Below are 25,783 nucleotides of genomic sequence, written 5' to 3' on the forward strand. Positions count from 1 at the left end.
TTCAACGAAGACAACCTATCTATAGGAACATCCCCTCCCAGACTTCGGCAGAATGAGGCAATTAATACTTCAGTTTAATCAACTTGCTAATAGTACTGAGTAAACTACTCAGTTTCGTACAGTAAGCAATATTCAAAATTTTCAAGTTTTTCAAATACCCAATGGATTTAGGTAATTCTAAAATTTCTGCACTTGACAAGATCAGTTCACTCAATGATTCATCACATCTTACTTTGCTGGCTGGTGCTAGCGGCCTTTGAGCCTGTGCCATAGGCGAAACTTTGCTTGCACTGCTTACAGCACGCCCTTCTACATCCAGGACTCATAATTCCTATTGTGAAGTGTTCCCAGATGGACTTCTTTTTTCTCCGCTTGTTGGGCTGTGTTTCAAGAGTTTTCACATCATTGTTTTCTTCTGGGGTTGCCATCTTCTATCTAAAAACAGATTCCTGCCCAATAAAGTCAGAGATAAAACAACAAAAGAAAAAAGACAGGTATGAAAGAGAAGGAGATTTAGAATATTTTGACAGCATAAGGCAAGATATATTAGAAAAATCACTGATGAATGGACTTGAACCAAATATTAGAGTAAGATGGACAAAAGATCTGTACAAGGATTAAAAATCTTTTAAAAAAATTGGACAATGGTGGCCAATCATAGGGAATTGATAAATTAGCTTTCAATATGATGATGAGAGTTTAGAGATGTTTAGCTAGCAACAAAACATCATTTTCCCCTTTGTATTGCATTATGTGGGTCAAGGATCCAAAGTATGGTGAATGTTCCTGCATAAAGTCCACACCAAAAGCACTCCAAAAACTAGAAGGCAGATTACACAGGTACCTGCATTTTATACTCAGGAAACACAATCTAGTAGTAGCTTTAACATTCGATACCTCATCTCACAGATCCAACATGAGTTATCTTGGTTGGTGGTTGGTGATCTATGCCTCAAGAAAGAACCAACTTGCGTTGGCCTGTCTTAGTTATAGAATTCTAACTCTCGATCTAGCTGAAAAGTGCAAACAACAGTAGGGTAATGAATCTTTTTCACAAACTAATTCAACTTCTCATAGTCAACTTACACACAATCATCAAATGCAGCCAAAGAACTTACATCTGAATGAAAAGGAAGGGTACTACACATATCACCTTGGTCTCCTAGATATATCAAACACGAAAAAGCATCCAATTACAGAGAACTAACCGAGACAAAAAGTAAAATACCATGATTGCAAATGCCCTTTTTTCAATAATTGAAATAGAAGTAAAAGCTTTGCGGCTTCCACTGGTATTAGACTTGCACATACCACTTTTCACTTTTCAGTGGATTAAAAAATTTCAGAACATACCATACAAAATTCATTAAAATGTCTGCCAGCATGCACTGCGAATTGAGCAAAGGGTGGTTGTTTTTTAGAAATCCTCGATATCTCATGGAATGGAATAAGCAGACACACATATTGTGATTCCTTTCCACCATTAAGTGTATGTCCAAAAAAAAAAAACAAGCATAAAGAGAGCAAAATTCATCCAATGAGTACGAGCAGAATTTAACCGATCAATGGAGTACCAACCAATTCCCGATGCCCATTTTGAAAGACTCGAACTTTTTGTAAGAACACGGTCCAAAGCTATCAAACCTCCATCGAACAAGTCACACAGCGTCTCCACCTTCGAAAGGGCCATGGTTGGGTTGGTGGTCGGAGCTTTCTTCCTTGTTGCAGAGCCGCCGTCCGGTCAAACGAAACACACAATCGAAACAATTTTTGAATTGGAGGCGAAGGCTTTGCGTAACCTGGAGTTTTTCCTTTCAGTTTTTTTCAAAATCCTTCAACTTTCAACCCTCATCGCCGCTGCCGCTCCTTTTGTTGGATGAATGTTGCTGCTGCTGTTGAAGAGCGAGCAATTGGAGCTCCTTCTTGGCGGAAGAGAAGCACCGTTCTCTCATCCTCGAGCCCTCTTCTGCTCGTTCTCAAGCTTGGCTCTCTCCATCTCCATCTGGGTTCCATCAACGAATCTTCAGTTCACAAATACCTCCAAAGATCACGCCACCAGCCACCTAAACCATTGGTTTCCACCAACATAAATAAAAACCAAAAGACAAACTTTTATCTTCAGTTCACTCCTATGAATCTTCCTTTCCTCTCAGAAATGAATCTCCTATTCTCGATTTTGCCAATAAAGACACTTTTTTTTTACCCCCCAACAAGGCCAAATGCCCACATACAGAACCAGACCTTTTTTCCCATGTAATGAAAAAACAGAGACATTCCCCCGCAGCCCATCAGATAAAAGAACATGCCCGAGTCTGCGAAACCTCAAGAAAGAAACCCCGAAATGCAACACCGAGAGCCTAGAAAGCCTCATCCATGGAGTGCAAGATTCCTTTTTTCTTTTTTTCTTTTTTTAAACTCAGTTCAGGATAAACAACAAGCATAGCAACTGGTTTTGAGGAGGGAGGTTTTCTGGTGAGCTAACAGAAAAAACTGCCCATGTTTTTAAGGAGAAGTCACGCCCATCTTCGGAAGCCAAAATGGGACCCATGGACTACATGCGGCATCCACCGAATGGGCCGGCCCATGATTACGAGGAGAGGCCGGGCCTACACCAATATTTTCTCGCGAGGCGCCTGCCAATTTTTGTGGGCACGCATGCACATGCAGAGAAAAATGGACGCGGGGGACGTGCGCATGGGCCCTTCAGATTTCCTCTTTCTTTGTCTTAAATAAGTGTAATTACGCCGCTGCGGATTAGTCTCACTCCATTTAATAGGCCAAATCTTGGTCTTCTTGGACCACGGATTTAATTGTGCGATACACGCTTGGTCGGTATCCATATCAACTGTCGACATAAACTCAACAATGTTGCTATTGCCAATTATGGGGACCAATTCTTTCTCGAGGTCATTAATTTCGACTAGATTGTGGCATTTTACGACTCTTAAAAATTTCAGATGTGTTAATTGTGAAAGGTTTGGTCTTATAAGGGACCGGCACCTATCCAAAAGCAACTCCTTCAAGTTTTTCAATCTGTTAAGGCCTTGAACTTGAAATAGATCATCAATCACTAGTGAAGCATTTGACTCAAAATCATGCAATTCCAAGCGTCTCAAAGACTGGTGTTCTTTAGAAATCCTTTATAACTCATGGAACAAGCAGACACACATTGTGTTGTGATTCCTCTCCACCAATAAGTGTATGCCCAAAAAAAAGAAAGCATAAAGAGAGCAAAATTTAGCCGATGAGTATGAGTGGAATTTAACTGATCAATGAAGTACCAACCAATTCCCGATGCCCATTTTGAAAGACCCGAACTTCTTGTAAGCATACGGTCCAAAGCTATCAATCCTCCATCGAGTAAGTCACACAGCATCTCCACCTTCAAATCGGCCATGGTTGGGTTGAGCCGGAGTTTTTTCTTTTAGTTTCTTTCGAAATCCTTCGCCTTTCAAACCTCATTGCTACCGCCACTCCTTTTGTTGGATGAATGTTGTCAATGCTGTTGAAGAGCAAGCAATTGGAGCTCCTTCTGGCGGATGAGAAGCACCATTCTCTCATTCTCGAGCCCTCTTCCGCTCGTTCTCGAGCTTGGCTCTCTCCATCTCTATCTGGGTTCCATCAACGAATCTTCAATTCACAAATGCCTCCATACTTCTGTTCAAGTCAAAAGTAGTGTCAGATTTGAATGAGGAATGACCCAAATCACTTCATTCACAGTTACCAAGCAATCATTGCATCGGTTGGTGGCTTTTTCTATCATTGTATTTCGCAAATGGGAAAGTCGGTATTTCTATCTCATGAATCAACATCTACTTATCGTGGCTATTGCGTGGGAAATAATGAGAGTTAATAGAAGTGAACCGTTTGAGATAGGCTGATTAGAAATCTAAGTAAACTATTGGGAGAAATATTTTATGCCAATGCAATTAGAGAAACTAGGATCGGAGACTTGATTACACTAGTTAATCAACTAATGCCCTTCCGTGCCTAATCTTGTTTAAACCTTGAGATTTGGTTTTTTTTTATTTGGATTTTTTTTGAAGATTTTCCATGCATTTGTGTAGAAAATTAGCCAATAAACTATTTTTTTGGGTTTTTCTTCTTTTTTGGAAAATATAAAATATTTTTGGGTTTTTATTTTATTTTTTTTATTTTGTTAAAATATTTTTTAATATTAAAATAATAATATTCTATTATATTATAAAAGCAACCGGGTCGGATCACCGAATCCGACCCGACCCGGGTCTCTCACCCGTAGCCTGCTGGGCCTGTTAATAGGCCCAGCCACAGACACAAAAAGAAAACATCCCCGGCCCCATAAAAATGAGCCCGCCACCGTATAAAAGCCACGTCCGGCCCGTGCCAAAATTCCCTAAGCCCACACGCCCGGCCCACCTGCATCAACACGCTAGTCAGAAGCCACATGATAAGCTAAGGTTCTTTGAAAGTTTGCGAGGGGCTTCAGACGGAGGAGAAAAAGGAGTTGGCTCATCCGTGCAGGCAAGAAATAAAAAAGAGTTCGCTCCAAATGTTTTCGCATGTCGTGCGAGAAAATCAATTGCAATAGTAAGTGTAAGCTTTCACGGATCATAAAATATGTGTGTGATAGTTGTGTGATAGCTATTTTATTTGTGTGTTGTGTACATACTGTATTTTCAGATAAGTAGGTCCTGAATTGCCTATTACAATTTTCTCTTATTACCATTATTGTGCTTCCAGAGAATTTTCCATCGGAACCATTAACCACCTCATTTTTTTTAATTAAGGATTTGAAGAAATGGTATAATTTGCAATGCTCATTGGTCAAAGTTGGGATTCTCACACGGGTTAGCTAATTTGTAATCGTACCAAACCGACATGGTGGAGGCCGTCAAATGACGTTTTCTTTGGCCAAAATAGAGTGGAAAAAGCTTGGTAAAAAATCTTCATTACAAAGCCTTATCTTTTGACAGTAGCTTTACTATTACTTCCATCCAAACCTAGTTTGCTCTTTCGTTCGAACACCTGATTTCCTTCGGACTCAATGATTCTCCCTTCCCACGTCTTCTTGATTTGAGGTTAACTAGCTATTTAGTGTGTTCTGCGAATTCACTATTAAAACCGATAGAGATAAATGAAGAATTTCATCATCGAAAATTATTTTATTTTTATTTCTACTGACTACTTCTAATATATCCTAGATTAATCATCTTGATTTCTAGCTTCTTAATGATGTAACATGCAAGGACCCGGGGTCTACCACTGTGTAATATTATCCGCTTTGGGCCTTCGGCTCTTACGGCTTTAAAACGCGTTACACAGAGTAAATGACCCAAATCTTATAAACTAGCCTAGGACTCCCTCCCTAAGTGATGTGAGACAAGAGACATGCCCTGTAGGTAGACATGGCCATGGTTCGGAACCGGCCGATTTCGGTTCGTGGCCATGTATGAACCGGAACCGCCCCTGGCTGTTTCGGTTCCGGGCCGGTTCCGATTCCGACTCGATTCCGATTCGTAATTTAAAAATTAAAATAATAAATTATGAAATAAAAAAACAATGAATTATGAAATTAGGGGTGATCGGTTCCCGGTCCGGTCCCGATTTCCCTTGGAACCGGGAACTGGACCGGTAATACCGGTTCCTTTTTTTAGAATAGGGAATTGGACCGGCAAATCATGGAATTGGGAACCGGATTGGACCAATGGTTCGGTCCGATTCTGGGCGGTCCAATGGAACCGTTTGCTCTTTACTAGCAAAATATCAAAAAGCTTAACTTGACATCCTTTATCGTAGCCAAGTAGCCACGAAAGGCATACAACTTCACATGCTCATGGCTTGGCTTGGATTTTATCCACAACCCATTTGATGGTCTCTTCGTTCCCATTTGATGTGGGACTCTTGGCATTTGCATAAAGACAAGCCAAGAGTCTTACATTGAAGGCATTCAAGGCAAGCCGAGAGTCCCACATCGAATGGGAACGAAGAGGCATTAGAAGCATTGTGCATAAAACCCAAGCCAAGCCTTGTAATTAGAATTCAATGCACTTGAGCTAAGCATTGTAATTAGAGTTCAATAATCTTACAATGCATGGCAATTAGAGTTCAAGTTGTTTTATAAAAAAATAATGCTGTAGTTTTTTTTTAATTTTTTGGAATCGGAATCGGGCCCATAGGCCACGGGCCGGTTCCAGTTCCGAACCGCGGGCCCGGTTAATGGGCCGGTCCGGGGTTTGACCCGGGCTGGTTTCGGGCCAAAACCGGCCCATGGCCATGTCTACATGTAGGGACCCGGGGACTACCACTGTGTAATATTGTCCGCTTTGGGCCTCGACTCTCACGGATTTAAAACGCGTTGTCTAGGGTAGAGGCGCATCCGTACTGCCATCCCTCATCCCAGCCCAATATTGTCCTCTTTGGGTCCTCCGCACTGGCGCGGACGCACCGCCATCGCAGCTACGGGCCTCCCCCAAGGCTTTGTTCTCAGCACAGCGGAAGCTTGTGTGAAACGCGCTACACAAAGTAGAGGACCCAAGCCTTATAAATTAGCCCAGGACTCCCTCCTAAGCGATGTGAGACAAGAGACATGCCCCCCTTGCCATCCTAGAAGCTTGTCAGGAGCTGCTCCTTGTCCGGGCCCTCTGGCCCCAGCGACCACTCCTCACCCTCATCGGACCGGGTCGTTACATTCTCCCCCCTTCAGGCACAGCGTCCGCTGTGCTGAGAACAAAGCCTTGAGGGAGGCCCTTAGTTGGGATGGCGGTGCGTCCCCCCAGTGCGGGGGACCCAAAGAGGACAATATTGGGTTGGGATGAGGGATGGCAGTGCGGCTGCGCCTCTACCCCAGACAGCGCGTTTAAAAGCCGTGAGGGCCGAGGTCCAAAGCGAACAATATTACACAGTGGTAGACTCCGGGTCGTTATATAATAACATGATCTTTTTGAGGCATTGGGCATTCAATAATTCAACTATGTGATTCTTTGATAACACGGATCATTCTCAATAACTTTAGCCTTCCCACTTTTTTAATCAAAATAGAACTTGACTTGGAGAAATCATCTCCTTCTCTTGGACTCTATATTTCAAATCAATTTTGACAATATGAGCATAATCTTTTTGATAGATAGTTAGAACTTTTTAGCAAATTTCAAAAGTAGAGATATAATTTCCGACTCGGTGCTATGTTATAAATTGAGAACAGGTACAAAAATTTCACCTATTGTACCATTTGACTTGGTTAACAGTAGAAATAATACAATGTCTTTCTTTTTCACCGATTTTGAAGAAGGACGTGTTGATGGTTGCAATTACAATGCTTCATTCTCCGTGAGATAAGCGATCACTAGAAAATCTCAGCTACTCCAACGAGACGACAGAGTTTCGTTCCTAAAGCGGTTAGCTCGAAGTGGTGTGCTCTGCCGATCTGTGACTTTCTCTGCATTTCTCAATAGAAACACAACTCTTTGTGCATTCATTTCTTCTTCAGTACCCTATTTTAATGTAACCCAAGCAGCCTTTTTTTTGTTTCATTTTATTAAAAAGAAGAAGAAGAAGAATGGTCTCTCAAATTATAAAGCAAACTAACTAATAAAAAGAATAACTGACAAACACATTCTGTATGTACACTATCCAGATTGGAGGCAGAATGAGACACGGAGTGTTGTGACCCCCGTGTGGCAACTGGGAAGAAGAGAAGCCGCCGTCGACTCACAATCGACGGAAGTAGACTACTGAAACTCTATCAAATTTGCCGTTGACTCACAATTGGTTTGGTTCAATTTGGCTTTTCAGTTTTCTTTTTCGAAATATTAAAAAAAAGGTTTAGTAAAAAAGGAGATAGATTGTGTAAATTGCAATATTAAGAAGAGATGCTATTTTCCATTTACCGAACCGGAATAAAAAAATGGTTATTTTTTTAATTATCCAAACCGAAACCCTAATCGAACTAAAAATATACGAAAATTCGGTTCAGCGCAGTTCAATTCGAATCGGTTTCAGTTCCGGTTTGGTTTTGACAACCCTAGCTGTAATTAGGGCATTGGAAAGCCTCATAATGTGAGCCCAGAGTGTTTCCCAATATAGAGAAAAAGTGAGAGTTGGCTTGTCCGTTGAGCGTGTATTTGTATGAGCTTATTTGCTCTGGGTGTTCTTTTGGGTTACATGAGAAAAGCAATTGTAACAGTGGCAAGGGTGAGCTTTTGCTATTCATAAATAATGTGTGCAATAGTTTGTGCGACAAATATTTTATTAATATGTTATGTTCATACCACATTTTTCATATATGTATGTCCCAAATCGCCTACTATAATTTTCTCATGTCACCACCACCATGCTTCTGTACCTAGAAACATTGAATTATAAGTGATACATACTTTTCCATCGAATTTAACTCCAATGAAACCATTAACGACCTCATTTCATAACGTGCAATGCTCATTACTCAATCCCAACGCTTCATTGACTATAAGTTAAGCCATTTCTGAAACCTTTTCGGCTCATGGGCGAGAGCATTGCCCGACTCACCCTCTGCTTTCTATCCAATTTAACTATTCTTCCGGGAAAATGTCACGAGGTTCGGGCATCGAGCGGGGTTTTTCTTCTCGAGCTCCGTCGCACGATCATTTTGAGGAAAGCGCCGTGTGAGATTTTTATGGGGGGTAATGACATCTATCTCCTCAACAAAGCCGAGTGCCCAATATGTATTTATTGTCAAGATGGAATGTTAGAAACTCTACAAGCACTTTATAAGTTGTCATTCGGATAGCAATGTCCATATCCCACACGTGCTGGTCGATTTCCGAGCAAATGAATCCATTACAACAATTACAAAGCTTCATCCTCGATGGGTTAAAGCCATTTTCTAGAAAGTCTGAGCTAGTCCAACGAGATTGCTTCAAGCGGTTAGCTCCAAGTGGCGTGCTCTGCAAATCTCTCTGCCTTCCCCTGCATCTAATGAAGGAAAGAGTAGCTTCCAATGCCACTTTCTACTCCCTCTTTCGTGTTCTTTTTTTTACTTTTTTACGTAATTTTCCGAAAATATATACTTCTTATGTACATGGCAACGATTGGCAAAAGAAAAAAAGATTATTGTGCTTATGAATGAGGAGGTGCTAATGAAAGGTACCGTTGGGTACATATGGCCGATTGAATCGAATTAAGATCTTATGGGAAAACTATTAACCAGCAAGTATTGTTGGTCTTAGTTACACGAGATTAATTGCAATCTTTATATGCATGTTTATAAATATCATAAAGTACAATTTAAGAGCCAAAATCATGACATTTATGAAAAATTCACAAGCGACATAACCAAATTTGAGGAAAATTACTGTCCTTCAAAAAAAAAAAATAAGAGAAGTTACTAAGTTACTAAGTTCAAGAAAAATAGACATTCATTGATCAGCTCTCAAACCTTCTGAGAGTGAAGTAAAGCACCTGTTTTCATTACTATGACAGACAGCTCCCATTCATAAAGCACAACATAATGCAATCGGCTTAAAGAATGTCCTTGTTGCATCCATATCCCAAATATTTGGTTTGGATCTCATACCACTGTCGAAATTACAGTGAAGCTCTTGGTCATTTAAAGTATCAGGGGCATGTGAAATTGTCACCACCAGATGAAGAAGGGACAGAATGATCCAAAATCGATACATAAAGACACTAACTGATGGCATGAACATGTGAGATGGATATAGGCATGACGAAAAACAAGAAAGAGCACAACATGATTCCTACTAGATTTCCACCGGACAGGATGTTACTTTTGACAGGATCAAGGCCATGAATCCATCATCAGATTGAGCAATCTATGCATTAGCTTCTCAATTGACAACAAAGTTTCATATAGATCCATGGAAATTCATCATCTCAACATCGGTGTCCTGGATTTGAGAAAAGTAAAAATGTTATGATGGTGCCTCCGGTGGCTTATTAATCCATGATAGAATAAGTGGACATAAGCTACTAAAAATGCAATCAAAACCACATAGACATGAGTAGTTGCCATGATCAATCAATTATTAGAAGTGTTATTCCACATTAGTTAAATAAAAGGTTTCAACGGGGGTTATATATATTGAGTCTACCTCTAACTAATACTTTAAGCTTTTGGGCAGGACTTTTGCTGACAAGCAACAAAGTTTTTCTTTTTTTATTATGCATGAATGAATTGAAAAAAAAAAAACACATAATAAACATCCTCTGTTCTAGGAAATGAACCTTAATAGAACTTGCAGAAAGGTAATACTCTCTGTTTGCATAAGAACATATTCATGTGATGTCAAGGATGAAGAGTCTTTCTTTGTGACTGATGATGTATAATGACATGCAATGTACTTCGAACTCATTCTTATCTATTTTCATACGCACCAGGATCACAAACCAGATGATGCTGAAGCATTGCAGTCACTTAGTCAACCAATTTCCCCAAGATTACTTCAAATAAGACAAGAAACAATAAGACATCGACACAACCCCATACCAAACTGAAATTACTAATGTGAAGTAGGTATTCTTAACTGAATATGATACTTTACCTGCTATATTTACAATTACTAGGAAACACGGATGATCTCCAGAACCCGATCTCTGTGGTTCTGCTGCCATGCAAATATTCTTCATGATTCTACATGGGGCATATGTGTTCTCCATCATTTTGGTATTCTCTTTGCGTGAATGATAATGAAAGAACATGATTTCTCTCATCAGACATGCATCAAACTGTTGTGAAAATGATAATAAAAGAACATGACTAGTATCTTTCAAGTCAATTTGCACTCCTAATATTGCCAATGAGCTATTCCAATGTCAAGATTACAATCATAGTTGGAAGTCCTCGCTTCTGATGCAGTCACCAATTAAGCTCTACACAAAATTAAAAATCAAGTGCACAGCTCCTCCCACTTCATTTTGGTGCCATTAACAGCTGGGTAATACCCAAGCTCTGAAGATCTTTTGTCCCTGCCATCGGCCTAGCCAAAAATGGAGCACATTTCTGGCTGAAACACAGTTATTGCAGGAGTGGCTTTCCAATTTTGTTTAATGGCAGCTGTAACAAATCATTCTGATTTGAGTTCTAGTTCAAGAAAATATGGCAATAAGAGATCTAGATCAGCTCTCAACTATTAAAGGACTTAAGCAAATCACCTTTCTAGCCACCCATTGATTACTTGTCATGTTTATCCCAAAAACATGAAAGCAATACGGTTGATTTAATACTTCCTCCATACTTCTGGTTTGGAGCTCGCACCGTTATCCACAATATAGTGGAAATCCTCTATTCTTTTTAAGCCTCTAAGGTGTAGACATTGTCAACACCAAACAATGACCGAACTGAAGTAAAAAATTGTGCATGATGTTAAGGTACGAAATTGCAAGATGATAATTGAAGGAATGAAAAAAAACAAGGAAAGAGTGGCTTCATGATTTGTACCATGTTTCGACCGCTGATGATAATACTTTCAGCCTGATCAAGGCCATGTATCTGCCTTCAGAGAGAGCAATCTTCACATTGGCATATTAAACTATAAATAAAGTTTGATACAGATCCATGGAGATTCATCATCTTGACATTAGTGCCCTGGCTTTGAGAAAATGCAGAACACGTTTTATGGTACCTTCACTGCCTACTGCCATGACCAAGTAACGAGTTAATAAAATGCAATCAAGATCACATATGCATGAGGAGTTTCTAGAATCCATCGGATAGTGAATTTCTCTACATCATAGAAATTGGAGAGAAGTATTACTTTATTTACACTAGCGCAGATTTAAACCACGTCGAGAATGAAGAATCTCGTACTATTTGACTGAAGACATCAAATATCCTTTTGCAGGCATTCTGACCTTTTTTATTCATATCATGATCACGAGCCAAATAAAACTGAAGCATTACAATTACTTTGCTCAAACAACTTCCTCCGGTTGCTGGAATTAAGACAGGAAAATAATATCGTATCAAAGAAAAGCCCCGTCCAAACTGAAAATACTAATGGAAGCAGGTAATCTCCACAGAAAACGGTATTATACCTGCTATATTTTTTGTTTAGTAGGAGATGTTAGTGATCTCCAAAATCAGATCTTTTTCTTTCTCTCTTCTCTCCATTTTCTTTCTACACGAGCTCTCAGTTTAAGAGGGAGCCGAGCGTCTCTTTTTGCAGGCGAATCCGGGAGAGACTCCACGATGGAACAATGCAGCACCAGCGATCAAGGGCATGGCTCAATCGTGGACCAACCTTCTTGCCCAACCTGAGAAAAGAAAAACGTTGAAAAGCTAAGGAACAGACAATAAGTTGGCCAAAGCAGTCTCCATGCCTGCATCAAACATAACCCATCCCTGCTGTAGATGCAATCCTCAAATTCATAGTTGAACTGGCCAACGACCAGATATTTCTCAAGCACGACTCAACTCAACGTCATTCTTCAACGCCTTTTTGTGAACTGAAATCGTCAGGTAACTTAAAAGAAAAGCCACTTACTGTCAGATTCAATCAGCTCTGTACTCTGAATTTCGCATTGGTGCGGGCAACAGTCGACTAGCAAAGAGTTCGTAACCTTCAAAAAGCAAGACCATCACATTATAGAGGATCCATATAGAGGATGACAGAATGAAAACCAGCCATGGAAATAGAAACGAATTCAATGGTGTTTCTATTTCAACATTAGGGCTCCGTTCGTTTGGCGGAAAATATTCTCCCGGAAAATATTTTCCGGGTTTTCCGGTGTTCGGGGGGCGGAAAACGTTTTCCGTGGGAAAATATTTTCCTTCCCCACTCACAAAAAAAGCTAAAGTCTACGGAAAATGACTTCCGCTTCTTCAAAAGCGGAAATCATTTTCCGGAGCTTCTTCTTCTTCTACTTCACTAAGGTCGCCGGCCGTCGCCGCCGCCGCTGATCGCCGGCCGCCGCCGCGCCATGAGTCGCCCGCCGCCGCCGCCGCCGGACGTTGGCCGTCGGTCACGGTCGCCGGCCACCGCCGCCGCCGCCGAACACGAACGTTGGCTGCCGGCCGCCTCCGCCGGTCGCCGCCACCGCCCCGGTCGCCGGCCGCCGGTCGGCTGGCCGCCGGACGCCGCCGCCGGTCGCCGGCGAAAAATATTTTCGAAGCTTTTTTCATATTGGTGCCGAACACCGGGAAAATTATGTTCCGGGAAAACACTTTCCAGGAAAATGACTTCCGGGAAAATATTTTCCAAAAGGAGAATATTTTCCGCCAAACGAACGGAGCCCTAGAAATCAAAAGGTATTTCCTGACTTTGTCAGCAAGACAATAATTATTTTGCTATAATTGGCCAAAAAATGCGAAGTTTTATGTTTTGTGAAGGTTTGAAGCACTGAGCTTTGAACAAAAGACACCTTGCAAATGCTAAAAGCAATAGTATAGATGAAAGTTAAAAGCAAAAGTTCTTCCAACACACCACAATGTCAGAGCCCGATAACTCCTAGTGAAAGAAGAAACCAATGGACTTCTATTATCGCAGCTCAAGCTTTTGCATTTTCCCACAGTCAGAAGGAGATAAGGAGCAATTCCATTCAACTAGAAAGCTAGCAAAGAAGAAGTAAGGAAAAAATGAACAAGCCATATCACCATCACAACAATTCAGACACTAGCGTCCTTTTCCATGTGAAATTAGAAGCCTTCAGCACCATTTCACTTCGGTATTAGCTAACTGGGATGAGTGAGGACATCCTTGGAGAATCTTATGAGAAGGAATTTCCACATACTCATGGAGAAAATGCTACTTTGGACATAGTTACAAACAAAGTCTGGTCATATTTCTTCGTCAGCTTCCTCATCAACCTCATCAGCTTCCACATCGGATTCCTCATCAACCTCGTTGACTTCCTCGTCGGCTTCCTCATCAAACTCGTAGTTGAATTCCTCGTCGGATGGTAAAAAGTCTGGTAATTTCTTGAGTGACTCGCACCCATTCCTTTCAAAGCGCTTTAGGGATTTACTAGGGCAGCGAATTTCAACTAAGCTTTTGCAATTCCTAACAATCAACTCCTTCAGATGCTCTGACTTTGAAAGGTCCAGTACATATATGTGCTTGCGCCCAGAGATATCCAACGCTTCCAGGGATCCCAATTTTTCAAGGCCTTCTACTGCATGGAGATGATCTGCCTTTACATCATAGTCTTCCAAGATGTGTATTCTTAGGTCCAACCATGTTAGGGATTTCAAAGCTTCCAATCCATCCAATTCCTTCAGCCCATAGCATTGCACGAGCCCTAATACCGACAAAAATTCCAAATCAGAAAGATTTGTCAACCTTTCCAATTTGGGGCATCCCCAAACGATAAGAGTCTGTATGCAGGAGGGGAGCTCTGGGATGCTTTGAAGAGACTTGCAAGAAAAAAGGCGGAGATCCTTTAGATGCTTGAGGTGAAAGAGCGCTGGCAGCTCATTGCTCCGACAGGTGAGACGCAGGGATGATAAGCTAACAGGAGGTTTTGGGAGTGACGGAAGCTTATGACAGTAAAGTAAATCGAGGTGTTCGAGAGAAGAAAGCTCGCTGATATTTTCTGGCAAGCGAGAAATTTTTGTTCCCCGTAAACGAAGGGTCTTTAGAGAAGACAATCCACCTTTATCAACATGAATTTCTCCTTCCAGGTCACCGCAAGCATTTAACTCTTGGAGGCTTTGCAGTTTTCCAATAGAGCTCGGTAACCTTTTTATCTTGCTCTCAAAAACCCTCAGAATTTTCAATTTGTTCAATTCTCCAATAGATTCGGGTAATTCTATAATACCTGTAAATGACAAGTCCAGCTCAACCAACTCTCCCAACTTCCCAATTGAGCTGGGAACTTCAGTTAATAGCCAACGTGTCCCGGCACTCAGTGTCTTCAGCTTCTTTAGAGATTCTATACATGGAGGGATTTCTTTTATCCCAATATGGTCTACGACAAGTTCCTCCAAATGTTCTAGTTCGCCCAGTTGTTCGGGTAACTTCTCAAGACTCTTACAGTTCAAGTTCAAGGAAACAAGGCGCTTGACATCTCCAATGGAAGGGTCGATTTTCTCCAAATACGGACAATCTTCCAGGATTAGCATCTCCAAATTTTTAAATGCGGAGAGATTAGGGGTGCTCTTTAATCCCCGGCACTTTGAAAGATTGAGAACTTTCAACCTCTCCATCTACAAGAAAGAAACATGTTCCAAGATTAGTAGTTAGAAAATAGAATGCTTTACCATCAAATGCAACAAAAGAGAAAGCCTTTTTCATCTTTACCTTAATTGAACTCCATCCTCTCCAATTTTCACTAATACGGTTTCCACTAGCATAACCACCTGATAAATCAAGCATCACCAATTTCTCCAAATGAACATTGGTTGCCTCGAAAGAGTCGGGACATCTCTCCCACTTGAGCCATCTTAATTCAGAAAGTGATTCTTCAAAATTTCCAGCAAAACCCACGGCCCTCAAATGAAGGAACTTCAGGTTAGGCATTCTTTTGAAGCTCTCTCGCTTCATGAACTCTCTGGAGCCCCTTTCGTCCAGACGTAGTGCCTCGATTTTTTCATTTTCCTCCTACAAAAAATAAAATAAAATTGAGGGTTGTAAATACCATCGAACCTCCTTTTGTTGGTATACTCTGCATGTTATTGTGGCCTATGCATTTTGTCTACACTTACAGGAAAAAAGAAATATATGTGATCTTTTATTATTAGGTGATCATGTAATATGTCAATTTTCACTCTTATGTCCCAAGTTTTGATGTTTTAAGTGAAATTCCTATATGAAATTAGTCAAGGTTTCTTAAAAATTTTGAAATTAAATTTAGTGACATACTTAGTATTGACAACTAACTAAATATGGTGTCCCTTTGACATATGTGAGAACTGTTACACGTTTCAAAAACAAAAAGTACCTAATTAAGCTTATGCATTCATAAAGCATGACAACTCATTCCCTTCCCATTCACAAAATATTTTTGGTTTTGGCATATGGCCGGATGGAAATGAGAATTTGGTCTATTGAAATGGAGACTTCGTTTTTGGATATTCAAGCTGAAAGCTCAACAACTAATCCTCAGACGAGGGAGAAATTGTCCAATCAATTCTAAACTTTTCAATTTTGCCGATTTCGTCTTAAAATCGTTGCGTGACATTCCAATGTAGTTATTGCGGCTAATTTTTGCAGGAAATTACTGATGTGACGGTGTGCCATGTAGGACAACTGTAAATGATCATGGTGAAAATTAATCGGAAGGACTACATTGGAATTTTGCACAAAAGTTTAGGACTAATTAACAAAATTGATAAGTTTATGATTGAATGGACATTCGCACAACAAATTTAGGACTGATTAGGTAATTTTCCCTTAGATGAGCACACTACTCAATTAGTCATCATTGAATTTGCCCCAATCAGTCATAAAATTCGGCCCGATCTTAAGAATTTGTTCGTGCATTTTTGCATTCACCAATTCATGCAAAAATATATGAATTAATAAAATAAAGGTTAGCGATTATTATCGTTTACCTCTTTTTGCATTCTCTCATTTATTTTTTTCTCCGCAAGTTATCTTATTTGATATGTTAATTATAATGTTTTTCTTTGCTAATATCTAACAATAGATTTTTGTCTCTTCTTTGTCCGTGTATGCGCGTAAAGACACAATTATACTTACCAAGGCTTGTTCATTACAGAATAGAGGTGGATATCATATTACACTAAAGACAAATAAAACGAGAAGAACGCAATTTCTTTCACCTTTCACTGCTCCGTCACTTACTTCCTACAATCATTTAATTTCTTAATTTCGATCTTTGCTTTTCGGTTTTTTTATTGGAAATTACTTTGTATGAATATGTACAAAATCATATGCCCGTTGTTATTTAGTTTCTTATGTCGTAATTTACTGTTGTTTGATTTTGCACATCATTTGTTAATGTTGAATTATGTGCTCAAAATATCTATGACTAGATCCGTGCATAGCACCAGGATAAACACAAGAATATATCATGAAAGCTGGGTAGAAATAGAATAGCCTTGTGACGTCGCATCACGTTTCAAAATCCTGTGAGTTCTCATCTTTCATATGAATGAACATGATTGATCCATCGTACACACGCAGAGCTCATAATGAAAACTAAAAATCGTTAATTATGCCACTTCCTTTATAATTAATGTATCTTGAACAATCTTCCAATTTTTTTTTATGTAATTTGTTAATTTGACTGTAAGTTGATATAGGCGACAATAAAAGAAAAGCCAATAGAGAATTTGAATTAAATTTTTATTTTTAAATTTACCAGTCCTTTAAGTGAAAAGAAAATAAGAGTTTTCTATTTATTATTGACTAAGAGGCATCCAAGTTATGTAGTGCTGTTTCAAGTTATCAACTAACCCAACCATGTTATTAACATACTTATGTATTTCTAAATTACTCAAAAAAATTGATATATTTCATGGTGCTTCCTTCAATTACGTTAATAACATTCACTGAATAATACAATTTAAACTAAATCTTTACTTTTTATTGTATTAAGTACACGTAGTTCTACATTTACATTATCATATTGGATTTACATCGTGAACATGCATAATAAATCCTAGAAAACAAATTGTAAAAATTCTTCATACGTATAAAACCACCGCATAACATCTTATTACTTGAAATTGAACATAATCTTAAGTTGATAGCCAATAGTTGAGGTGCAAATAATTTAACTGAAATCTTTCTTTTTGTTGCAAAAAAAGTAGAACCCGCACACGAGCAAATTGCATGCATTCACGGTTGGAATTTGAAGATAGAATAATGAATTCAATTTTTGGAGAAGGAGACTATCACATATATCATATGAAAGTAAGATTTCAAGAGTGAAAAAGGTGGATTATATGTGATCCATGTATTTATCCTCACGACAACGTACTTCAAAAATAAATTGATGATATATTTTGGGAAGATAGAATGACAGTCAACATAAGGTTATAATGACTCTTGTGTGTTTTAGAGTGTGAGGGACCGGATTTATAAGTGGCTTAAAGTAAACTTTCAAACCTGTGGGATGCTCGGTCTTCAACAAGTAATATAGTAAGAAGCAGTATTAAATCTGCTAGAAAATGATTTTAAAACGACACGAGCAAAATAGAAAGAGTTAATAATACACAATTTTAATAGCTCTTTTCTGAGCCTCATAATCACGAATGCAAACTTTTCATGAACAAAAGGCCAAAATCGGATGTAGCTTTTACCAAGAAAATGCTAACAGCATGTTGAGAATGGTCAAATATCTAAAGCAAAAGAGCAGAAACAATAATAATTAGGGACTACCATTAGAGAACATGAGATAGGCCAAAAGTAGACGCCATTGTTACCTTGCGTCGTAGGACTTTCATGGCGGCTTCGTTGTCCCATAGTCTGCTACAATGCCAAGGCTTCTTATCTACTGGACAGGTGATAGCTCTGCCTAAATCTCTTAGTTGATCATGCATTCTCAACTGATTCTGATCATCAATTTTTATTAACGAACGGTTAATCAATATTTGCAATCCGATTCTTGGGTAGAATTTGAGATCCTCCCATAAGAAGGTGGCAATTCTTTTGTCAGTTCCAATGAAAAAACATGCTATGTCTAGAAACATTTGTTGTTCCTCATATTCTAATGAATCGTAACTTATCTTCAACTTTTGTAGTACTGTCTTAACAGGCGCGTTCCTCAATTTCTTTAACATTTCTCCCCATATATCTTGATTTTCTTCTCCTTTGAGACGTGAACCTATAACCGTGAGAGCTAAGGGAAGCCCTCCAGTGGTGGCAACGATATCATGAGAAAGAGTTGCTAGTTCTTTTGGAGGTGGTTTGCCTTCAAATGCACATATGCTAAACAGATGCGAAGAGTCTTCCTTATTCATTTCTTTGAGTTCATACCTTTTATATTCGGACTTCAAGAGGGCCTTATCTCGACACGTAATGATGATCCTACTTCCCGACCCGAAACTACAACCTCCAATCAATTTATCAAGGTGGTCCGGATGATCCACATCATCAAGAAGAATAAGTACCTTCTTATTTTCACAACTTGATCGGATTTTTCCAATCCCTATATCAGAATCACGTACACTACTGGTAGGGCTTTTTGTTATATCTGAGATTAGTAGAGATTGGACATGCTTGATACTCTCGCGATTAATTGTTTCCCTAGTATCCTTGAGAAAGCTGCGCCACTCAAATTTGTCAAAATGTTTGTTATAGATGATCGTAGCCAGAGTTGTCTTACCAATACCCCCTATCCCATGAATCCCAACAATTGGAGCGTCAGGACGAGCACTATCCATCAATTTCATAACCTCAGCCACATAGTCATCAACTGCAACCAAGTTCTCGGGAAGACGTGGCTGAAAATCTCCTTGTTGCTCACGCAATACACTTTCTACGAGTTCCTTCACTAATTTCCCCTCATGCCTGTCCAACAAACAACAGATGAGAACTTATTAACGTCTCCACAAGACAAGGATTACGGATGATAAATTGAAAAATTCTTCTTCCGACAAGAATATATGAAAACAAGGTAAACTACGTACCCACTAGCAAATTTCTCTGATTCGAATACTCTAAAGTCAAGTACTTTTTTGAGCGCTTCCTTCCCTTGTCGCTTGACCTCTTTATCAAATCTATGCTTGCGGCGCCGGAAGGCATCTCCGAATTTTCCCAGCATGTTTCGCACATCATTACATTCCACCTTGTAAAGCACGGGCAGGACTTTTTGCTCTCCTCTTTCAACGCACCCCACTATTTGAACGAGCTCGCGGAGACACCATTGACTAGCAGCATAATTTTCCGAGATGACCGGGATTGAAATCTTAGAGTGCTTGATTGCACTGATAAGATTTGCAGCAACGTCCTCACCGAAGGGGAGGTCCTCATCATCTCTGAACGCGAAGTTTGGATGGAACCTCAGGCCCACATCTTTGAGTTTATGGTAGAGGTGATCGGTGAAGGTTTTGCGAGTATCGGAACCTCTAAAGCTCAAGAATACGTAGTAATTGTTTCCTATCGCAGAGGTGGACGAAGCAGATGGGTCAGAATTTGCTCCGTACGCCAACGGCACGTGGATCTTCTCCGATGAGTCCGAAGAGGGAAGAAGAAGAGGCGATTCGCTCACGCGCTCGGGCTGTAAATCAGACCTTTCTTCGAGGACGTCAGGTCCTGGTCGCTTCGACATGGTCGGAGTCGAAGCAGCTTGGGTGAGTTCAGCTGGCTTGAGTTGTCGTGTCGAGGGATGGTCTTCCATTACAGCGCACGACTCTCTCTCTCTCTCTCTCTCTCTGAGACTCACAGATGTGGATGAAGCAGGGGCTTTAGCGTGGGTGAGAACAGAGGAAAGGACGGCTCTGTTCGGCTGCTAGGGTTTGAGCTGTGGGTAGGAAGCGTCGCTGGTAAAGAGGCAAAAGTGAAAGCAGGAGGCGAGACCTCATTATTCGACTTTTATGGACATTTTATTATTCTCTCCAAATTCGTTTGTGGTTTTATATTTCGTATACTCGGTTGTTGGAGTTTGCGTCGTGCTCACGCTTGTTCTTTTTTCATTTTTTTAATGCTAGGGGTGTCTATTATGCACGCGCTCTTTAATTGAGTAAAAATAATTCCTTTCACAGCTTTCTGATTGATTCTTCCATTCGCTATTTTAAAGCATGATAATTATTTTATTTCTAGCCAAATTGTTTTTCTTTCATAAACATATTTGGAACAAAAATCCGTTTTATAATTCAATTTCGTTCTTATATTTCTAGAACAAATTAATTTTCTCACTCTATATTTCTCCAAAAGAACATAATCGCTATATTGCCACTATAATTATATTACCGTGATCACAAGAAGTAATTATTCAAGAAATATACTTTATCTTCTTGAGAATAAGAGATTTCCGTAATATTGAAAGTAATTATACACCCATTGAATGAAAGCCGAAAAATACACAGTTCAATTATAGTGGAAAAGTAGAAGGAAAAATTTTCAAAAAAAAAGTTAAGATAAACATCAGTCACAGTGAGTGTCACATGTCAGTCATCCATTGAAAGTGTTTTGAAGAACTACTTTTACATTTATCTAATAAGATAGATTCGTTGTATTCATTTTAGATCTATATATGAAACATATTTCATTTTATAATCTTAATTCATAGCTCCAAGAAATTATGCTCTCTTTTTTTGTGCAAGCACATCAAACAATTTGCTTTAAATTAACTTATGAACTTTGACACATGACAAAAGATAAAAAAACTTAACTATCAAACACTCATGTTCTTACTTACTTTTCTTTGATTATTGGCCCAAATGACATTTAGCACTATTGGTTTTGAGACGATAGCCACCATCACATTATTAGAAAGCATTCGCCAATTATTATTTTCATCCGGCCCTGCCACTCTTCTTTCTAGGTCTGCAAGGCCATCACGAACCTCTTCTTTTCAAGGTCAATGTGAAACGACCGGTTGCCAGTTCGAAAGAAAAAGGAAAGAGCTTAAAGCACTGATGACAGAATTATTCTTGTTCGAGAAATCAAATTCTTACCAGAAATTGATTTAAGGTCTTGCTAGAAATTGATTTCTGGAGGAGAAATCTGTTTGGTAAAACATGACTAATTCTGCTCCAGAAATTGATTTCTGGAACAGAAATTTGTTTTGATTTGTTGATTTTTTTTTGCACCTAAAAAATTTAAAATTTTACTCAAAGTGGGTGCCCAAAGGTATTATAAGCCATTATGTGAAGTTTTGAAATTTTTGATTTTTTTGATTTTTTTTTGGGCACCTCAAAAAATTTAAATCTCACTCAAAGTAGGTTGCCACAGGTATTCTAAGCCATTTTGCGAAGTTTTTTATTTTTTATTTTTTTATTTTTTTGGGCACCTCAAAAAATTTAAATTTTACTCAAAGTTGGTAAGCCATTCTGTGAAGTTTTGAAATTTTTAATTTTTTTAATTTTTTTTGGGCACCTCAAAAAATTTAAATTTCACTCAAAGTGGGTGGCCACAGGTATTCTAAGCCATTTTGTGAAGTTTTTGAAATTTTTTTTTAAAAATTTTTCAAATTTTTTGGGCACCTCAAAATATTTAAATTTCACTCAAAGTGGGTGGCCACAGGTATTTTAAGCCATTCTGTGAAGTTTTGAAATTTTTGATTTTTTGATTTTTTTTGGGCACCTCAAAAAATTTAAATTTCACTCAAAGTGGGTGGCCACAAGTATTTTAAGTCATTCTGTGGAATTTTGAAATTTTTGATTTTTTGATTTTTTTTTGGACATCTCAAAAAATTTAAATTTCACTCAAAGTGGGTAGCTACATGTGTTCTAAGCCATTCTGTGAAGTTTTGAAATTTTTGATTTTTTTTTAAAAAAATTCCCCAAATTTCATATTTTCCCGAAATCTGATTTTTTTTTATTTTCTAGAAATTTTTATGAATTTTTCTAGAATTTTTCAATTTTTATGCATTTTCTGAAAAAAAAAATTTGTGAGAAAAGAGGGAGAATGCATTCTGGTGCCAAAAACTCATTCTGGAATCAAGAATGCATTCTGGAATCAAGTATTTTTAACAAACGCATTTTTATTTCAGAATGCAAAAATCGCTCCAGAATGCATTCTGGAAATTTTTTAACAATCACATTTATGCTCCGGAATGCATTCTGGAGCAGAAACTCTGCTCCAGAATGGATTCCATGCGCACCCTAAGGGTGCGAATGATAACCATTCTACTTCAGAAATCAAATTCCTGCCAGAAATTGATTTCTGGAATTCTTGCCAGAAATTGATTTCTGGAGGAGAAATCTGTTTGGTAAAACATGACTAATTCTGCTCCAGAAATTGATTTCTAAAACAGAAATTTGTTTTGATTTGTTGATTTTTTTTGCACCTAAAAAAATTTAAATTTTACTCAAAGTGGGTGGCCATAGGTATTATAAGCCATTCTGTGAAGTTTTGAAATTATTTATTTATTATTTTTTTTTGGGCACCTCAAAAAATTTAAATTTCACTCAAAGTAGGTGGCCACAGGTATTCTAAGCCATTTTATGAAGTTTTGAAATTTTTTATTTTTTTATTTTATTTATTTTTTTGGGCACCTCAAAAAATTTAAATTTTACTCAAAGTGGGTGGCCACAGGTATTATAAGCCATTATGTGAAGTTTTGAAATTTTTAGTTTTTTTTTATTTTTTTTGGGCACCTCAAAAAATTTAAATTTCACTCAAAGTGGGTGGCCACAGGTATTCTAAGCCATTTTGTGAAGTTTTGATATTTTTTTATTTTTTTATTTTTTTTAAATTTTTTGGGCACCTCAAAAAATTTAAATTTAACTCAAAAAGTGGGTGGCCACGGGTATTTTAAACCATTCTGTGAAATTTTGAAATTTTTGATTTTTTGATTTTTTTGGCACTTCAAAAAATTTAAATTTCACTCAAAGTGGGTGGCCACGAGTATTCTAAGTCATTCCGTGAAGTTTTGAAATTTTTGATTTTTTGATTTTTTTTTTGGACACCTCAAAAAATTTAAATTTCACTCAAAGTGAGTGGCCACGAGTATTCTAAGCCATTCTGTGAAATTTTGAAATTTTTGATTTTTTGATTTTTTAAAAAAAAATTCACCAATTTCATATTTTCCCGAAATCTAATTTGTTTTATTTTCTGGGAATTTTTATGAATTTTTCTAGATTTTTTCAATTTTTATGCATTTTCTAAAAAAAGAATTTGTGAGAAAAGAGGGAGAATGCATTTCGGAAGAGAGAAGCTACAAAAAGTAACTTCCTTTTTCTTGCCAAAAACTCATTCTGGAATCAAGAATGCATTCTAGAATCAAGTATTTTTAACAAACGCATTTTTATTCCAAAATGTAAAAATTGCTCCAGAATGCATTTCGGAAATTTTTTAACAAACGCATTTCTATTCTGGAATGCATTCTGGAACAGAAATTCTGCTCCATAATGGATTCCATGCGCACCCTAAGACTGCGAATGGTAACCATTCTGTTTCAGAAATCAATTTCTGGCTAGAAATTGATTTTTCTATTTCTGTTCCTGGAGGAGTTTCTTAGCAAAAAAGCACGTTTGATAACGACACAAAATTTCTGTTCCAGAAATAGAAATTTGTTTGATAACGGCACAAAATTTCTTCTTCTCGGGTGGTCGGCGAGTGGTGGATGGTGGCGGGAGGAGGGAGGCTGGGGGTGGGAGGCGGGTGGCGACGAGAGACGGTGGTTGGTGGTGGGTGGCGGCCGTAGACTGCCGGTAGGGGGAGGAGGGTAGGCGCCGGCAGGAGACGGTGGCCGGCGGCGACGGCCGGCGGCGGGTAGCGCGGTCGGCGGGTGGCGGCGGGTGAGCGACTGGCTAGTAGTGAGGGAAAGTGATGAGAAGAACAAAAAAATTTTGTTTCTCATTTTCGTTCCGAAATAGAGAAGCAAAAATTTTGATTTCTCGATTTCTATTCCAAACCTATTTCCGGAACAAAAATTTGTTCCGGAAATAGAAAATCGAATTTCGTTACCAAAAGCAGTTTGTTTCCAAACCTATTTCGGAAGAAATAGAGAAACAGAATGGTTACCATTCGCAGCCTAAAGCATCGACGCAATCAGTACGTTCGTTCGCGTGAAGTTTCGTTCGCAGAGCCTTATTTCCTCTCGATTGAACTTCTATGCAGCAAGGGCATCATTGGATCGACAAATCAACGTCTATAGCAAGTCTAACAATAGGGAACTATTTGGGAGAATACATCTCTTGAAGTCGCACGTGAAGGTAAAGCTAAGGTTCTTAATGTTAAAGGATTTTGCCTTTCGAAATTAGGCTAATATAACGAAAAATCCCAAATTGTTACATCTATAATAAATATATTTCAAATTAATTTTTTTACCATAAAAAGCCTCAAATTGGTACACCTTTGACAAATTTATCCCAAACTGATACATTCGTAACAAATTTATTATCTTTTAGTTTTCGTTAAATTTTACTGTCAAATTGCTGAGTTTGATGACACGTGACAGTTGACCGGTGTACCAGTTTGGAATTTTACTCTTCGTTTCTCACAGTTGTATCGGCTTTGTTGTTTTTTGTAGTATTAATCCAATTTAACATAGGGTATATGTGTTCAAATGTACCAGTTTAGAGTTTTTAGTGGTCAAAAAATTAGTTTGTGGGTAAATTTGTCAGTTTAGGAGTTTTTTTGTGGTTATTTGAGGTAAATTTATCACATGTATACTAGTTTACGGTTTTCATGATAAAAAAAATTAATTTGGGATAAATTTGTCGCAAGAGTATCAATTTGAGATTTTTTTCGTGGTATCAACCCTTCAAAATTTATGGGCTTCAATGAATTTCTTGTTCAGGAATTTTGGCTACACATTTCCTCATGAAGCTGTTAGTGGAGCAGCAACAATCTCCAATTGAGCAGTAGATTGGAGCCTATACTAGGGCAGTAGAAAGCTTCGGAGTGCAAAGCTTCACAAGTAGAAAGAAAAAGAGGGTTGACTCCTCTGTCGGTGAGGGAAAGAAATGTTCTTACTTTTTTGCTTTAACTTTTGGGCCGACTGTTCCAAATAATATTGGTTTTTGCAATTTTTTATGATAAACAGTTTTAATTTTGGGACCTCATGTTTCACTTGTTTATAATTTTTCTTGTACCAATTTGCAATTTTTGAAGGGATCCAAGCGGCGTCACAACTCAAAATATGACATGATCTTAAATTGAAGAAAGATAGAGAACAAAAAGCAAAGTGAGTTAGGTGGCCACACGTCTACCACTTAGAGGTTTTGTCTCTGTGCACCAAAATACGTATATTCTGGAGTATTGCATGATGGGTCATATTTTCCTTTATA

At 38.5% G+C, this 25,783-nt stretch overlaps 2 long non-coding RNA genes and 1 pseudogene across 4 annotated transcripts; all 3 read right to left on the reverse strand.

Annotated features, from left to right (window-relative positions):
• LOC130136981 (uncharacterized) lies at nt 1-2,460 on the reverse strand. 2 transcript variants are annotated; one of them, XR_008815672.1, is made up of 2 exons: nt 1,579-2,460; nt 1-1,013 (listed from the first exon to the last, which is right to left on the reverse strand). It is a non-coding gene; the product is annotated as an uncharacterized LOC130136981 (long non-coding RNA). The 2 variants fall into 2 exon arrangements; XR_008815671.1 differs by having other exon boundaries at nt 1,560-2,460.
• Nucleotides 2,461-11,779: 9,319 nt separating this feature from the next.
• LOC130136983 (uncharacterized) lies at nt 11,780-13,725 on the reverse strand. Of its 2 annotated transcripts, none has more exons than XR_008815676.1 (3): nt 13,401-13,725; nt 12,462-12,537; nt 11,780-12,218 (listed from the first exon to the last, which is right to left on the reverse strand). It is a non-coding gene; the product is annotated as an uncharacterized LOC130136983 (long non-coding RNA). The 2 variants fall into 2 exon arrangements; XR_008815677.1 differs by having other exon boundaries at nt 11,780-12,297.
• Nucleotides 13,726-14,220: 495 nt separating this feature from the next.
• On the reverse strand, nt 14,221-20,215 carry LOC115667774 (disease resistance protein RPV1-like; annotated as a pseudogene).
• Between the last annotated feature and the right edge of the window lie 5,568 nt (nt 20,216-25,783).

The sequence above is a fragment of the Syzygium oleosum genome, unplaced genomic scaffold (assembly GCF_021117445.2).
Source record: "Syzygium oleosum isolate NSW1041296 unplaced genomic scaffold, Sole_v2.1 Sole_v2.57, whole genome shotgun sequence".
NCBI classification, from domain to species: domain Eukaryota; kingdom Viridiplantae; phylum Streptophyta; class Magnoliopsida; order Myrtales; family Myrtaceae; genus Syzygium; species Syzygium oleosum.